This window comes from Gavialis gangeticus, unplaced genomic scaffold (genome assembly GCF_001723915.1).
Source record: "Gavialis gangeticus isolate Ggan-Ray unplaced genomic scaffold, GavGan_comp1, whole genome shotgun sequence".
Taxonomy (NCBI): Eukaryota; Metazoa; Chordata; order Crocodylia; family Gavialidae; genus Gavialis; species Gavialis gangeticus.
The window spans coordinates 52,186,143-52,199,487 of record NW_017729030.1 but is presented as its reverse complement, the minus strand read 5'-3'; the positions used below and the strand labels follow the sequence as shown (position 1 = coordinate 52,199,487).

General features: G+C 43.0%; 1 protein-coding gene across 1 annotated transcript in view; it reads right to left on the bottom strand.

The window, feature by feature from the left end:
• FAM160A1 (family with sequence similarity 160 member A1) overlaps window positions 1-9,305 on the bottom strand; it is a 183,092-nt gene extending 173,787 nt beyond the window's left edge. Inside the window, exon 1 of the mRNA XM_019522207.1 lies at window positions 9,200-9,305. The gene's annotated coding sequence lies outside the window, so the exon portion shown is untranslated. The remainder of the gene's footprint in view (window positions 1-9,199) is intronic.
• Window positions 9,306-13,345: the final 4,040 nt, after the last annotated feature.

Here is a 13,345-nt window from a genome sequence, read left to right as displayed (position 1 = left end):
GCTATGGGACCTGAACCTGTTCAGCCTCCACAAGAGAAGGCTGAGGGGGGATCTAGTGGCCTGTTACAAACTAGTCAGAGGCGACCAGCAGGCACTGGGGGAGTCCCTGTTCCCTCAAGCAGTACCAGGAGTGACTAGGAATAATAGTCACAAGCTGGCAGAGGGTAGATTTAGGCTAGATATCAGGAGGCGCTACTTCACGGTCAGGGTGGCTAGGATCTGGAACCAACTTCCAAGAGAAGTGGTGCTGGCTCCTACCCTGGGGGTCTTTAAGAGGAGGCTAGATGAACACCTTGCTGGGGTCGTTTGACCCCAGTACTCTTTCCTGCCATAGCAGGGGATCAGACTCGATGATCTGCTCAGGTCCCTTCTGACCCTACAAACTATGAAACTATGAAGACAAGCATCCAAACATTTCTTAAAAGGTATCCAGAGTAGGTGCTTGCACCACTTCTGACGGGAGTCTATTCCAGACTCTGGAGACTCGGAGTAAAGAAGTAAAAAACAGTAAAGAAGTTTTTCATTATTTTCAGTCTAAAACTATCTTCCAGCAGATTGTGACCATTAGACCTTGTCTTAGACCATTAGACCATGGGATACTCTGGTGAACAAAAGTTCTCCCAGTTTCTGATGCACACCCCTTATATACTCATAGGCTGCCATCAAGTCATCCCTGAGTCTTTGCTTTTTCAGGCTGAAAAGTCCCATGCCTCTCAGCGTCTCCTCATAAGGCCTGTTCTCTTGACCTCTAATCATACACGTGACTCTCCTCTGGACTCTCTCAAGCTTCTCCACATCCTTTCTAAAGCGCGGAGCCCAGAACTGGATGCAGTACTCCAGCTGTGGCCTCACCAAGGCCAAGTAAAGTGGAAGGATGACTTCTTGGGTCTTGCTTGAGATGCACTGGTAGATGCAAGACAGATTTTTATTTGCTTTGCCAGCTGTGGCATCACATTGGTGGCTCATGTTCATCTTATGGTCAATCATGACCCCCAAGTCTCTTCTGGTCATGGTGCTAGTGAGTGTAGCACTGCCGAGCCTATAAGTATGCTGTGGGTTTTTTCTCCCAACATGGAGCACCTTGCATTTCTCAGTGTTGAACATCATAAGGCTTTGATCCACCCACCTTGCAAGCCTGTCCAGGTTGGCCTGAATTGCCATCCTATCCTCTAGCATGACTGCAGTTCCCCATAATTTGGTGTCAACAGCAAATTTAGCTAGTCTGCTTCTGACACCCAAATCCAGATCATTTATAAATATATTAAAGAGTACTAGTCTGAGTACTGAGCCCTGGGGGATGCCACTGGTCACCATGTACCATGTTGACTCGGTTCCGTCAATGATCACACTCTGGGTCTGAGCACAGAGCCAGTTCCACAGCCTTTGGACTATAAGGTTGTCGAAGCTGCAGTTCCCCAATTTTACCATAAGGACATCATGGGAGACCGAGTCAAAGGCTTTTTTGAAATCTAAATATAGGACATCAACCTCTTCTCCTTTGTCCAGATGTGTCACCTGGTCATAGAAGGAAATGAGGTTGGTCAGGCAAGACCTACCTGCAACAAAGCCATCTCTCAAAATGCTGCCTTCCATTAATTTTGCCTCTCCAGCCCTTGGTGGACAGGATGAATTTTACTTAGGAAACAAGCAATCCAGGAGAGGTCTTACTGAGGAGAATGAGACTACCTTTTTGCCAGACAGAGGACTATAGACAGACTGACCATAAGGAAATCCAGGACGCTGTCCTCCCTCCCCCACTCTCCCAAGTCAGTGCCATTACAGGCAGAGGTGGGGGCAGGGTGGCATGATGCACTGGGCATGCTTGCCTGGCACACCATGTCACTCCACTTCCCCACTGGACTGCACCCTATGTCCCTGCATTTCTGGGATGTTCTTGTTAATTCTCAACAGCTGGCTGGGATCAGCCTCTGAAATCTAGGACTGTCCCACCTAAACCAGGATGTATGGTCATCCTAATCATAAAGAGCTTCTGTGCTTTTTGAGTTGAGTGCCTAACATCTGCTTCTTGAAGACACCTATTGGCAATGGACTTTATTCCATTTGCAGTTTCAAAGGGTGTCTCATATAGTAACCCACTAAAGCAAGTACTTCTAAAATTACATGTTTCCAGTTGCTATTGTGCCAATATATGCACTATTATTTAGTGACTTGCCATATCCTGAGATCAAAGTGAGCCATCATACTAACATTTCTGTAAAGGCACCATCAGTTTTCTTCTCAGATATAAAGTATGGGAGAGAAAAAGAGTACAGTGACAGAGAAGTTAAGTCACAGCTGATGGTATCCTGTTGTCTGACCAATCAGCCTACTTGGAAACCTGTTTAGCTTTCATCATTTCCCCCTCCTCTAAAACAACAGACATTTAATGAAGCAGCAAAGAGATGAGAGAATTCTGAATTAGAAGACATACAAGCTAAAAACTACAGTAGTACAAAGATTTCCATGAAAAAGGCTCCTACTACCATGCGTAGTGAGGGTAACAAACATTTTGTGGAGTGTTATTTAAAGCAGTTTCATAGATTCCAGACATTAGGGCTGGAAGGGACCTTAGAAGATCGAGTCCAGCCCCCTGCCTGAAGGGCAGGAAGTTAGCTGGGGTCATAGGATCCCAGCAAGATAAGCATCCAAAAGAGTTTTTCAACCCATGGATTGCAAGAATATTTCAAAGGGTCTCAAACAAGTGTCAGAAAAACATGTGGGTTTTCCCTTGCAGGCTGGCACCATTCTAGCCTCCAAGGGACTGCTTGGGGCATGGCCAGCACGTAGCCAGGCAGGGTCATGGGAGCAGCCCCAGCAGCTGGATCCAGGCAGGTAAGTGTATGTTGAGCAGGTGTTAAAGGGCCAGGGCTTGGGGACTGGCAGAGGGCAGTGTGTGTATGTGGTAGGTAGGGGGGAGGATGCCTGCCAGCACTGGGGGAAGTGGCTGCGCACCGAAGCTGCAGCAAGGCAGGGGGAAGGCACCTGCCCCTTCAGTGGGGGAAGGGCCAGGGGGGAGCTGCATGGCTGGGCTGGAGACACTAGGGCTGATGCCATGCTCGTGGGAGCGGGGCTGTCAAAAGACACTGCTCGGCAGGGTGGGAAGGGTCGTGACCAGGCTGCCTGGTATCTTCAGCAGGGCTGGTGGGGAGGCAGGGAGCTGCAGGTTGGTAGCTAGGGGTTCCAGCATGGCGCCAGGGGGAAGGAGACTGTGCACTGGGCACCAGCATGGCCAGGGGGGTGTGAGTCGGGACAAGACATTGATCTTGGCAAATGGATAGAAAAAAGGTTGAGAACCACTGATTTAAAGCACTGTGCAGTCAAGCATGCTAATGTTTGTACAGTGACTTGAAAGGCTTCCAGTACCAATAGCAATGTTTCTTCTGGTTTTGTTTGGTGACCAGAAATAAAACTGACTAAACACCCTCCCTCCAGCACATATTAACAGAGTAGCAGGCTAGGATGTAAAAGTAGAAGTATGAAGTCTAGTGTAAGACTATTTTTCAGTAGATATTTTTATTATGAGTGAAGGCAGCAGATTTTCTACTTACTGTATATACAGTGATCTGTCTTACTATCCAACCTTTTATAACAGACCTGCAAATATCTCCCTCATGCACTTCCCTAGACAAATTAAACTGGTTTGCAGACTCAGAAGTCTAACCACTTCACATTTGTAGAGGAGCAAAACTATTCCATGCCAGTGATCTAATGCAAGGGGACGTTTAACCTTTCAGTGCATTATTTGATAGCCTGTTTTATTGTCAATGTTGCTAATTACAAAACATCAGACACCTCAGAGTACTGTCCTAAGAATGGAACAATAAAGGGTGGAGTCACACCAGTGGTGCTCAACTTCTGGCCTCTGGGCCAGATGGGCCTGTAAAAGGTCCAAAAATTTGGGAGCAGGGGAATGGTGGCAGCACTAATTAACCTACCACTGCTGCCATATTTCCAGATCCAAGAGGAACCCCAAGGCCTAGATGACATGGCCTGCATGCTAGATAACGTCAGCATGTGGAGTTGCTCCACAGACATGTGGGGTCAGACTGGCATGCAGGGTTAGGACGGCATATGGCCAGATCCAGCATACCAGATCACATTCACAGACCAACCCCACATGCTGACCCTACACTGGATCTGGATCACAGACAAACTCCGTGCCATTCATCTGGCTGGTGGGGCCAGATAAGTTGAGCACTGCTGAGTTCTGCCTAGGGACGCTGGTTGCCATTTTTGTGGCAAAGTAAAATGCCTATCTGTCAATCTCCAAGGAAGGGTGGGCTTTCTGGGGCCCACCAGCCAATCAGAGTTGTGGAACACCCTCCCACCCCTCCTTGGAGATTGACAGATGGCCATCTGTCAATTTTGGGGGACAGGCAGGATTCCAGGGCCCCTCAGCCAGGAGGTGTGGGAGGACCCACTATGCTCTACCACAAGAATCTCCCCCACTTGCCCTCCCCTCTGTGCTTCAAGACACCACGGCTTCCCATCCATGTTTTCAGCTACCTCCCACCCACTCTACACCACTTGCTGACTGTTTTCCAGCTTTTTCATGGGGACCAGGCTTTTCACGAGGGACATATCAGATTTGCAGTATCCACGAAAATCACAAAATCACAAATTTGGTAGGTCCCTATTTATGCTATTTCCCATCTCAACACAATGTGGGTGTTAGCAAGTGATGAACTACAGCCTGTAGCAAATCCACGCAGGATTTCACTACTAAGTATCACAGCTGTGCCTTGTTGAAATTAGTCTTTTTACAACAGGCAACTGGGTTCCTACCATTTTGTTTCCAATTGCCCTATTGTTAATTCATGAAAAAGACTGGCAAAGCATCACACCCATTATAAAATGATGCAGTGGATCTTAAGGACTTCAATTCAGAAATGGCACCTTGAAAACACTCAAAACAACAATGAAGAGAGCAATACAAAAAACCTACTAAATACACTTAGCTTACAAGGACGCTATGGGAATTAAGATGAAATGACAATGCACTTCATTTTCAGCACCCCTACTACTATCAAAAAGACGCTCAAGTAAAATTTGTTATCATTGCAAGAGCAAATAAAAAAAGCTTTATGTCAATACCTTTACTGTTACCACATTCAAGATTACAAAGTGGTTTGTGGTGCACTAAGTCACTATTTTCTTCACATCATACTGACAGGATAACCCATCTCACTCAACCAGTCACTTTCTCTGTTAAGTTTAATACCAATGTGTGTTCTCTTTTCAAAAAGATAAAAGTGTTGTTAAAAGAACATGGAAAGATTCATTTTTCACTGTTTTCTCTTGCCCTCCCTTTCTTCCCATAACCTCTAAATTCCAGCTTCCTGTAAGTCCTACACTGTGGCAAAAATCAGCAAAAATAATATTGGTGAGTGTACTTCTGGGCATCAAGAATGGTACTCCTAGATTGTTCAGAGATATCATTATGAAATAGTGCTACCAGCTAGAAGCTGAATCCTGCAAAGTCTTCACTGAGCTCTCTAGTCTGAACCCAACCTACCAAGTACTAAGCCACATGTTTAACTTTGAGAGTATTCATTTAAGTCAGAGGAAATACTTATATGCTCAAAGTTAAACAAGTGCATGACCACAAGTGCTTAGACCAAGGCTGAAGATCCCAGCACTCCAGAGACTGAGCAAAAAAGCAGCTGGAGGGTGAAAACGGGAATCAAATCTAGGCTTTTGACATGCCTGCTACAGAGCATTAATCCAAAGGACTCACTAGTTTGGCTCATGTTTGATAAAACTGTGGGTTGTTCTGTTCATACAATTGATCACACACTCCCTTAGAGAGCCGGAGCTGGAGAGACTTTGCATTCAATGATTCAATCTGTTTTAGACTATTTTAAGGAACAGATCAACCAACAGCATCTTCTACTGTAACACTGAAAGTCTCAGTGTTTGAATCTCATGTCAGGGCTCAAAAGGTTAAGAGACTGGCTTAAATATGATAACTTGTTTTAAATAAATCAAGTTGGGGGTTTTTGCTTTCTTCAAGCTTTTCTCTATTAATCACAATTCTGAAGTTGATATGGTCCCCGAGTGCATCATTTAGTGCTTTTCATAAATCGCCAAATACTCAAATTTCACAACAGAATGTAGCAGTAAAATAGAGGTCAAGTAGTACTTAAAGTTTTTTAGCAGACCAAGAAGTACAGTGCATTCTGGGCACTGAGATCATATATAAATTTCACCAATGTCCTGTAGCCACCCACTGCCATCAATAGCAAGCTGTCTTTACTGAGAGCAGGACTGGACTCAAATGACAAAACACTTTGTAAACAGAAGACAGCATCTGTCTGAAGCAATTACTGAATGAAATCTACCCGTGAGCCAAAGCAAGAATTACACATCCCCCCCATTATGAAACAATACCAAATTGCAGAGTATAGAATAAACATACATAATAGTATTTGGAACAATGAAAGAACAAAATGTTAAAAAACACAACAAATTGTCACTTAAACTAACACAAACAAAACAAAACTGGATCATACAGGAATATTTAGATGTCAGGCTATGTCTATACCTCAGTCTTCAAGTTTAGGCTCCGGAACAGCGTCTGAGACCTGTAATTTCCCTTCCTAAATTAATCCTGTATTTCAGTTTCTTCTGAATAATGGATGACAACTGCCTGTCTACCATAAATCCATCTCAATTTCACTGAATACACAATAATTAATTTAAATGAGTCCCGTAGCTGTTACTTGACTGTAGAAAAATCTTTGACATCACATCATGTAAATGCAGAGTGATTGGGATAATTCCGTTTTTAGAAATAAAAATCAGGAGTCTGCCTTCCTGCAAAATCCGTCTTATGGACAACCAAAAATTCACATACAAGACTAGCCAGCAAAATCTATGGGAAACTAGATTTGTCCCAGGCAACAATCAATCAGTTACACTTCATTATTCTTCCTACTTAAAATCATAAGATCATAAAGTCACAGAAAATGAGGGCTGGAAGGGACCTCCTGAAGTCATCTAGTCTAGCTACCTGTTTGAGGCAGGATCATCCCTATCCAAACTATCCCATACAAGTCCTTGTCTAACCTATTCCTAAAACTACATAATTAATCCTGTTGCATAACTACAACACATTACTGCCCAAGCACACCAAAAGCACCCTAACCTGTCACAGATAAAGCAGTGGGACAAACGCTGTCAGTGTCCTGCCACTGCTTCAGTTAAGATCCCAAAGTTACTGCACACAAAAAAAATATTTCTAGCAGTGAAATCTACAATTCTAGTTTTTTCAGGTTTATTTAAATGCAGTGTTCAGCATTCAGTGAACTGAATATGGTATCAGATACAGTATGACAAGTATTTGTTTTCAGCCCAATATAAAATACATTTAACTTTTTACAAAAGTAGTTAACTGTCAATAGTTGTGTTTTCCACTACAATACATATGGAAAGTCAACCAACTTTGCCTACTAATCTCAGGATTCAAAATGGCTGCTCTTCCTTCTGCAGGCCCAATTTGATAGCAGAACTTCAGACATGAGAGAAACATATTTAAATGGCAACTAAGTTTTGATTTTAGGTATCCAGCTCCTGTACTTTTGCTCCACTCCTTCAGCTGCCAAAATAAGCTTGCTGAGCCAACAGGAATTAAAATCCACAGTTGGTTGAGCAGAGTAGCCTACAAATATCACTAATGTTTGAGGGCCCATGGCATTTCCTCATCAAAACGTTCTTTTTGCATTCATCTGAACTCTTAATTTATCCAATGAAATGATGCCCAGAATGAAATAGTCCAGGTATAATCACTGTAGACAGCTATAGGGCTAACCTTCACTAGAACACTGGATCAAATTAATTAACATGCAGTTCATTTATTTTTTTTCAAACTGTCAGGTTTGTCACAACAATTGATCCTGAGGAAATTCTACCAAACAAACTCTTTCACTGCCCATTAATTAACCCCGATTCTTCAAAGTTGTGTTCCAAAAACCTAACTATCTAGTGAATTTAAGCATGCATAGGGAGGGATACTTCCTCAACCTATATCATCTCAGGTATGAAGCAGAGAAATGTACTGCCATTTTGGTGTTGGTTTTGGTTTTTTGCACCCATGTCATGCTGCAAACTCATCTCTCTTCTACTGTTTGCTATCATCAAAAGCAGGATTAATGCCTTCCAATTTCCTGATCCTCCTGAGCAATGGTGGAAGTATATTCTATCCAGCTAGAATAACTAGCATTTTTTCAAGCAGAATTTTATTTTGTTTTTTTCCAATATAGGCAACATGCACACTTTCAGGTGTTCTTTCTGATGGTATATCTTTCTGTGCGCCACCAGGAATAGAATGAAAAGTTTAGGTTGTTGTGTACATCTCTTTGTTTTCATCTCTGTTTGGCACTGCCTAATTAGTAAGTGTTATATACTGAAGCACACAAACGGGATCCTTGTATGCTCTCAGAGACATACGAGACGTGGACAGGAAGTAAAAGGAAATGGGAAAAAAAAGATACAGAAGAAGAGATAAGTAGAAGAGAAACCAATTTAAACAAAAAAATGAAAAAAGGCAAGGGTCAGCAACCTATGGTTTGTGGCTTGGGTCCAGCCCATGAAGAGCTATTTTTCCCCACCAAGGATGTTTGTGCAAGAATGCGCTATCTAATGGTTGCATCAGTCAACTGCACATCCAGCCCACTACCTCTATCAACTACCACCTCCATCCTGAGAAGGGCCAAGCTGTGTTACTTCAGCCAGAAACAGACTGAGGATTTTACAAAGGGGCGTGCAGTTACAGCAACCAGTGCCGCAGGGATGGCTGCACCCCCTTTCCCCCTGTTCTCAGCATCCTTCCCCTGTTCCCCTCCCCCCCAACCAAGGCAAGCAGACAGGGCTGCAAGAGCATCAGATGAGAACTTAAGTCCTAATAAAGGTAAGCATTCCCTTCCCCTCTTCTCTCTACCCTTTCCCCTCCCATCTGTCACTGCCAGGTGCTATCCTGGGGGTGAGAGGAGTTGTTGTGCTCTAGTTGGGCTGCACTGGGAGTCCATTCACCAGGGACTTTGCTCCCAGGCTGGACATCCCCCATGCAGCCCAGTTGGAGTGGGCAAGCTACCCACTCCCTCCTAGTGGCAGGCTGGGGAGGGGGCGGAACAGGAGGGGAGGGAGAAAGAGAGGGGAGAGGAGCATGTAGGGGAAGGGAGGAGGTGGGGGGAATGCTTACCTTCTTTGACAAGTCTGTGACTGCTGCTCTAAGGGCATGGTTGAAAAGGGGATGGGAAGGTGTGCCTGCACCACTGCTTCCCCTCTGGATCTGCCCCTGACTGTAGCCTGCTGTTAGTAAAAAGGTTGTTGACCCCTGGAAAAAAAAAGATACAAAAAGTATTGGTCAAAACGGTTACTAGAGGGGCGGAAAACGTACTGTAGAAAGTGTCTGCTACCCTGGCACTTGATCAACTTCTGTGGTTTATAAGGGAAGCTCATGGGGATTATTACTTCACAAGATTAGCACTCTAGTCCGCAAGAAAACAGAAAAGTCCACATTTTTCAGACAAACAAAAGCAGATAAAAAATACACATAAGAGGGAAGAAAAGAGAAGGAAAAACTCAAAAGGAAAGCACAGTGTTTACTATTCAATATATTGAAGGGTATTGCCAATATTTCATAATATTTTGCTACAAGAAATACACAGACCCATTCATTTAGGTGCAAGCAGAGTATTATTATATATGGGTCAGGAGCCAATTTTTTTACTTACTGCTTAACACAGAACTGGGTTTATTGAGAAGTTATATTTAAAATTCAGATTTTAAGGTCCTATCAGCAGGTACATGCTCAGACATAAAGCTTTTACATATTCCTGAAGCTCTCTGTATCTGTACTTTGCACTGAGAAAGTCCCATTTGCTAGCAGATGCTGTCCTACTGCCAGTAATCTTGCTATAACAATCAAACATTAACATATTATATGCAAAGTATGAATGACTAAATACTAGTCCGTTCATCTGCACATTTCCTTTTTAAAACAGGCAAAATATCTGAAGTGAAGAGTAGTGTAAAAGTGATACTGTACCCATGAGAGGCAAGAATTTCTTAGAGTGATATCTTTTATTGGACCAACTATATAGTTGGGATAAAGGTAGACAAACTTTTAAATGCAAGACATTCTTCCTCACATCTCTGATCACAGGAAGCCAGGCACAGCATAGAGAAAAAACAGCAGAGGGGAGGGGTAGCAGACACACAATTAGCAGAAGAAAAGAACACGATTACTGAGATCAAGGTCTACCTAAAGGCAGGAGGGTCATTATCACCTCTCCTGCATGGAAAGAATTCAGGGGTTCCGTAACATATAACGCGCCATAAAACTGCTATTAATGTTTAGTACTTGGTTCTTAATATCCAGCTCTGATATACACAGAAAAAAATTCACAGGCCTACCTTAAGTTTATGCAAATACAATTATCTTACTATGCATATTAAAATGCAAAGCACAGCTTCTTGTTAATTTTTCACTTGAAGGAACTGCAGCACTTCTGTCAGAAATCATTTAGCAGAAGGTCTTGGAACAGATTCTCTATAACCATCTCAATTTGTCCTTCATTTCCTCCCCACCCACAAGACAAACTTGCATATGCAGATTAATTTAAGTTATAAGAGCAATAGTCCATAAATCCAAGACAAAAAAGATGATGTGCTGTCAGTGACTTGTCCCATCAACACCCATTTTAAACCACGTATCCACCCACATAAAATCAGGTAAGTGTTCAATTCACCTCTCCAAATGTAGAAAGAACACGCCCCTATTACACTAACAGTTCTATGTTTAGAAGATATTTTTGGCATGATACTGTTAACAGCAAATTACAGGAGATATACTGTTCCTATAAATACAATGTAAAATGGCAGTGAAGTTAGGAATAGGCAAAATGTTCAGGTATATCTGAAGTCATAATTCAAATTATAATAATCCATAGACCAAACAGGCATATACAGCAGTCAGTCTCTGGACATCAAGAGTCAGATTATTTTCAGCAGCTGTCCTACTGCCAGTAATAACAAACATCCTTTGCTCTGAATAGTGTGGTAAGATACACAGCCAAATAAAAGCCAACACATAGCAAATAATTAATTACATTGCATGTAATTAATATTGTGCTTTGGAGTTGCACACAAAATCTGCATCTTAAACCATAAAAATTATTAATATATAGCCCTGTAATCAAGATTTTTTAAAGTAATAGAATGCTAGAGAAAGCAATAAAGGCACAGCTTTTAAGAGGGCAAATAAATACATTGACAGTGGCTGGCTGCATTAAAGTTCAAAGTATTTGAGACAGCAATGCTGCATCGTGAGACACAGCATTTTCCTGCACTCAAAACACTCTGCATCCAGGGGCTCAGGTCATGAGGAATAGGAGTTATAGGTTTCAAAGTAATACAGAATAGAAATTGCAGAGCTTAAAAAGAAAAATCTTATCCACTAATTTTATGCATATTTGGAAGTAACCTCAAAAAACAGTTTGGTTGCTATCTTTTTGGTGGTCCTGTCTCATTTTGGAACTATTCACTAGTGAGAATTTTTATAACATTCTGTTTTTGCATTGCCCAGTAATGTGCAATCCATACATGGAATTAAGAAAAATTTTGAGCAGCTCCCCATACTAGTAAGCTTCATTTGGCTGCCTACTCCCATTATGAAATTCTTTTGGTCTACTTTTTTAAAGAGGAGTTAGAACAGGAAAATTAAAGGGAAAATGCTAGCAAACCAACCACAACTGCATTAGACTGAAATCCAACAACAATAAAATCCACATACAAAGCTTTATACCAAGGTCATATCAGTAGTGAGAACTGGACTAGCACATTGGGTCTAAAGACCTGGCCTGATCTTCCTTGAAATGTTTCTTTTTATTTCATTTCATCAGGATTGTTCTACATCTTTAAATAAAGATGGAAATTAATGAGAAGGAAAGCCAATTCACAAGAGAAAATAATAAAAATATTTTAAAGTTACCTTAATATTAAATTTTCTTTCTGAGATGTCTATGAAGATTTTTTATTTACCTCTTTTATATACTGTATAAGACCAAGTGATATAAAGCTATACCTTGTGATATTTAATAATCTATTCATTTCAGTAAATGCTTCATTTTCATTAGGAACAATAGACAACAATAGTAAATTTTCCTTTACTAATAATTCAGCAGTGAAAGGATATGTTTTTTTAAATGAGACACAATGGCATTTTGATGAGACTATTTGAAAGCATACAACTTGGTTTTCTTAATTTTGTTTTAAAATGCTTTAGTGGAGAGGATTTGGACAAAAAGAACAGGTTTTGGATGAAACAAGGGATCAGGCGTTTTGTGCATTTAACAAGTAATGCTAGGGTTATCACATGCCTGGACATGTCCTCTTTTTAAGTCCACTGGTCTCTGTCTGGGCATTTTTTTTAAATATGACCAAATGTCCGGGGTCTTGGTCTGCTCAGCATCAAAGTTTTTCCCAGAAGTTCCTGGCTGCTGGGGGAAAGCTGTGCGGGCACTGGGGCTGCAGCAGGACAGGGGGATGGGAGGCGCCTACCCCTTCAGTGGGAAAAGGGGGCAGAGGGCCCTTTGGGGGCAGCAGGTTGAGAGTGAGGGCTGGGGAGGAACTGTGGGTCAGGAGTGTGGGGCACTGGCAGTGCCAGGGGGCTGCAGATCAGGAATAAGGAGCACCAGCATGGCCCAGGGGGGCAGGTTACTGTGGGTCAGGAGTGAGGGGCACTATCAGAGCCAGGAGTCTGCAGGTTGGGAGTGAGAGGCAGCAGCAGAGCTGCTGGGGCTGTGGCCTGGGAATGACAGGCAATGGCATGAGCAGGGGCAGAGCACCAACATATCATAACCCTCCCCACAACAGATGTCCTCTTTTATGAAACTGGAAATATAGTAACCCTAAAGTTACCTTAAATAATTAAAGGCCTGATCCTGCAAGGTGCTAAACACCCTCTAGCCAAGTTTCACACAGAATTTATATCTGAAGTCACAGACAAACGAGGATGCTAAGAACACCCAGCCCTCTCAAGATTAGGCCCTTATAACACAACTAGCTAATTACCCATCAAGAATGACTGGGGGGTGGGGAGCAGGTGGGGATGGAGCCCCATGCTACCCCCACTCGGGCTTGCTCCCCCGCCCTGCGTTGGCCTGAGCCAAGGCCCACTCCTTCCCTGCCCCCACCACCACCGCTGCTGCCATGGCGCGCCTGCTCCTCCCGCCACTGTAGGTGGTGATGACGGAAGGCGAGAGGGGCAGGCCGAGTCCGGCGCCAGTGGCCTCGCCCCTCACAGCATCTCAACCCCACTCCCTGCCCGCAGCACCACTGCTGT